The sequence below is a fragment of the Silurus aristotelis genome, assembly GCF_946808225.1.
Source record: "Silurus aristotelis genome assembly, chromosome: 5".
In the NCBI taxonomy this organism is placed as follows: domain Eukaryota; kingdom Metazoa; phylum Chordata; class Actinopteri; order Siluriformes; family Siluridae; genus Silurus; species Silurus aristotelis.
Window position 1 is genome coordinate 31,791,431 of NC_139578.1, and position 4,014 is coordinate 31,795,444.

Genomic DNA, 4,014 nt, shown 5'->3' on the forward strand with positions numbered 1-4,014 from the left:
AAAATGGCCATCTTTCGAGTGCAAACTCAAATATGTTCTATGTTTTACCTAAATAGAGGATACTATCTTTAATTGAGGCTTGTTTTCATCTGAGCACCCCCACATAACCAGGCCTATAAATGATAAATAAATTAGTAATTTCTGTTGAGAACAAAACCCCTGACATGGAGTAAATAAATATTGTAGAAAAACAGAAAGTGAAAATGACTCCTTAAAAAAGTCAGTAAGTTTTCTCTTTATTACTCCCCATTTCATAGCTGCTTCATGTAGCGGCGCCTAACAAGCAGTAATTGATATCACGTGTATGGCGGTTTTTAGATGAGGGGTTTGTTTACATTTTGAAGACACATGACAACTATTTAAATAAACAAGCTTATATCACATGAATAATTGTAAAAAATTTTGTTCACGAAATGTACCATATCCCTAACTGCTTGAATTTAATCAGATGTGAAATTCATATATTTTTGCTAAAATTATTTTGGGGACCGCCCTAAGTCTATTTTTTACTTGTCATGTGGAGTCCCAAATGCTTAATCAGGTGGTTCCAGATCTCCCCAGCCCCCCCTAAATTTGAGCGCTGGTCGTATCACACGTCCCTACTTGCGTTGCTTCATCTGTTATGAGGTTATTGTTCTGACTGAAACAGAGCTCTGACACTGGAGACTCCTTCCATGGATAGGAAATATAACACTTTCACATTTGGAACGGCCCTCTGAACAATGCTATAGACATAGTTTGAAAATGTAATTTTAAATGTTTTATTGATACATTATCTATATTTAAAAATGTCCCCTGGTGGTCTAGTGGTTAAGATGCAGCGCTCCCACCGCTGCGACCCGGGTTCGATTCCCGGTCAGGGAACCATCCCCAGCCACTCTTAGTGCCGGTCCCAAGCCCGGATAAATTGGGGAGGGTTGCGTTAGGAAGGGCATCCAGCGTAAAACATGTGCCAAATCAAACGTGCGGATCCGCTGTGGCGACCCCTAACGGGAGAAGCCGAAAAGAAACTTATCTATATTTAAAAATTAAGGTCGACGTTTAACCTAAAATCTCTCTTCCGTAGCCTAATTATTTGTCAGATTTGTCACCAAACACATGAATATTCATAAGTAAGTAAATGTTTTGATTTCACTAGAAACGAATATGAAAAAAATGTGATTATGATAGTAATAATCAGTGTTGGGCAACGTTACTTTTAAAAGTAGTGCATTACAATATTGAGTTACTCCCTAAAAAAGTAACTAATTAAGTTACTTAGTTACTTTTTATGGAAAGTAATGCGTTACATTACTTTTGCGTTACTTGTATCTCTTCCACGCTTACAGGTGTAACAGGTGTAATATAGATAATTGCCATTAAGAAATCAGTTATATTAGGGCAAAAGACATGTCTTAAACATTTAAAATGCCTAATAAATTCTGAGAACAATAAGATGATCGACTACATTTCCAGTCGCTCTTCTGTACACTGCTTTGCAATCTGCCTTCGCCATCAGGAATGTAACTATCATTCGTGTATATAAGGTTAAGGGTGTGGGCTGCACACCGGTGATGTGGAGGGAGAACATACATTTCGCTGTCATCTCATAAAACCTCGTACAATTCCGTAAATATGACCTCGTCCTCGTCTACATCATTCTCTGCTTCATCATCAGCTTAAAACATTCTGAACGCTTTTACAAAGTTTGCGCTTTTATCAGTGACCGTGGCAGTTTATCTTCCCACAAAGAGCAAATGAGCTGTGAATTTGCTTATTGTCTCCGCTGCGATAGCATCGTACATGTGTCTCCCAGGGAGAACTTTTATTCTGAGCAGTCTATAGAGCTGCAGTGGTGGAAAGTCGGCAAAAGTTTTCTATATTTCTGTCTTCATGTCCATACATGCAACATTGCATACTGTTGCTATATTTAACATTACACACACACACACACACACACACACACACACACACACACATCTGTAGTGCTGTGCTTTGCATTGCAGATGTTTTTTTTTTTTTTTTTAAGTGGTATTTTTTGCAGGTTTTTTCACCAACACATAATCTACACTTAACCTTTATTCATTTCTCCTTTTCCTCCACTATTTCAAATTAATAAGAATACTTCCATCACAGTAATGTAATTCTCTGGTTTGCCATCTCCGCTTCTGACCAGCTTCTGTTCCCGCGGCTCGCACGTATGACTGCGCGTATTCTACGTGACTACGTTCATTTTCATTCAGTATTTATTTTTTTATGCAAAATAATTTAACTGAAAAGTAACTCGCATTATTTTTTTTTAAAAAGTAAATCAGATATTAATGTGTACATTTATAAAGTAACGCGCTACTTTACTCGTTACTCCAAAAACGTAAAATTATTACGTAACGCACATTACTTGTAACGCGTTACCCCCAACACTGGTAATAATGCTCTTCTTATAAGCTCTTGGAAAGTAACGTTCATGTGTCTGTAGGGTACAAAATAATAAACTAATCTAACATCAGGAAAAAATATAAATACATTTAAAATCATAATAAAATCGCCACAAATACTGCTAGTCACTGCGGCCCGTGGCATTTTCTCTTACAGACCCCATTAAAGAAAGGAAAATAAAATTTGGCCCTCACAGAAAAAACATTTGGTGACCCCTGGTTAAAACTATTGAAGTCCTAAGAGGCCATACATTATAACTTTATTCCTTCTTGTTTTTTTCTTTATTGTTTTATCATGATCTCAACATAACAAGTTGTAAGCTTTCTCCTCATATGTTACACAATTGCTGCTGAATATTGTAGAAAAGTCCTAAAGTAACTTCATCTTATGTGATGCACAACACTGCTATCTGCACTACCACACACTCACATACTTTATCTTCATTCTGTCATATACTCTGTATATTGTGGTCTTATTTAATCTAGATTTCATATTGTTACTTATGGTGAGAGGCGGTTCAAATATTGTTTGTTTATGAATATATAAAGAATTAACTGTTAAAAATAAAATAGGTGTAGATGTACTGATACGTGTTTTCCATGATAATATGGGCACTAGATGGCAGTATAATGCTACGGTATGCAACGTTCAGGACTGTGTTAAACAGCAGAATAAAATCGTTCTGATAACAGTGCTCGGTGTGTGAGCCTCGTTAATACAATGGCAAAAATAATTGCAATATAATACAAGTATTATGCAACCGTTACTTCCGGTCCACTTCCCTCAGGCAGGTTGGAATTTTGGTCCTTTATGGGAAATCGTTGTGGCGCCTCTGCTTTAATGCGCCTGTGAACTTAATTCGGCGATTTTCTGCTCTCTTGTGGCCAAAAGATGTAACTATAATAAGTCAAAGCATTAAAAAAGAAAAAAGGGGGCGTTGTCTAACGTTGTCACTCAGCAGATGCGAAAGTTAAGCGTGAATGCGTTTGAAGATCAGGATTCAGCAGGTTGCAGCAGGACACAATCTTGAAGCTTTTACAGTCTTTCTTCAGGGAACTGAAGTCACAGCAGGTAAACTGTCAGTGATCAGGAGGAAAGCAGGAGAGAGCAGGAAAAGGTCAAATACTAACTACATGATGTTCAAGTAGATAATAAAGTATATATATATATATATATATATATATATATATATATATATATATATATATATATATATATATATATATATTTTTTTATGGCACTAATTTATTATCGCAGCATTTCTTTTCATTTATTTTTATTAGTAATATTGTGAGCGGGCGTTCATGCAGGATTCACAAACACTTACTTAAAAGAAATAAACAAAAAACGAGGGAATCCAAACTCTTTGACATGGAAAACTCCAGAAGCCCGACGACACTCTGTACCCCAGTGCGCGTGACCCGTGTCTATTTATAGCAAACCCTGAGGGGGAAAATGCAGTACACACATACAACAAGCACCAGTACATACAGAATAACATCATTCAGACACAAGGGTGTTCGTAAAGTCAGGAACTGATGTAGGTGAGGAAGTCTGGGGTTCAGTCAGTGTTCACATTCATCCCAAAGTTCAGGCATT

The 4,014-nt window shown here is 36.9% G+C and overlaps 1 protein-coding gene and 1 pseudogene across 2 annotated transcripts in view; both read left to right on the forward strand.

The window, feature by feature from the left end:
- Positions 1 to 4,014, forward strand: part of LOC310726830 (E3 ubiquitin-protein ligase TRIM39-like) — a 55,418-nt gene that overhangs the window by 35,384 nt on the left and 16,020 nt on the right. The window lies entirely within an intron of this gene.
- The window catches only part of LOC310726654, a 38,039-nt pseudogene that overhangs the window by 27,162 nt on the left and 6,863 nt on the right, over positions 1 to 4,014 (forward strand). The window contains exon 8 of the transcript XR_014538365.1: positions 3,396 to 3,486. The product of XR_014538365.1 is annotated as an uncharacterized misc_RNA (transcript). The remainder of the gene's footprint in view (positions 1 to 3,395; positions 3,487 to 4,014) is intronic.